The sequence below is a fragment of the Penaeus monodon genome, chromosome 21 (genome assembly GCF_015228065.2).
Source record: "Penaeus monodon isolate SGIC_2016 chromosome 21, NSTDA_Pmon_1, whole genome shotgun sequence".
Taxonomy (NCBI): domain Eukaryota; kingdom Metazoa; phylum Arthropoda; class Malacostraca; order Decapoda; family Penaeidae; genus Penaeus; species Penaeus monodon.
The window spans coordinates 4,396,091-4,396,302 of record NC_051406.1 but is presented as its reverse complement, the minus strand read 5'-3'; the positions used below and the strand labels follow the sequence as shown (position 1 = coordinate 4,396,302).

At 53.3% G+C, this 212-nt stretch overlaps 1 protein-coding gene across 1 annotated transcript in view; it reads left to right on the top strand.

Annotated features, from left to right (window-relative positions):
• LOC119586132 (mitogen-activated protein kinase kinase kinase 7-like) overlaps positions 1–212 on the top strand; it is a gene marked incomplete in the record, with an annotated part of 88,760 nt that overhangs the window by 52,254 nt on the left and 36,294 nt on the right.

Here is a 212-nt window from a genome sequence, read left to right as displayed (position 1 = left end):
AGTCGAACAAACCGGGTCAGCTGTAATCAGTTCGTCATGAAATCCTTTGACGTGGTTAGTTATTTTGTTGCCCAATTAGGCGATGTTCGGCATTAAATTCCTCCCCGGATTTTATTGATATTTCAGCGTCGTGACAGCCAATGCCAGGAACTGCCGCGCCTCCTGGTGTTGCGTGGCGCGGTGTCGGCGCTGGTATGCGGCCCGCGGAGCAC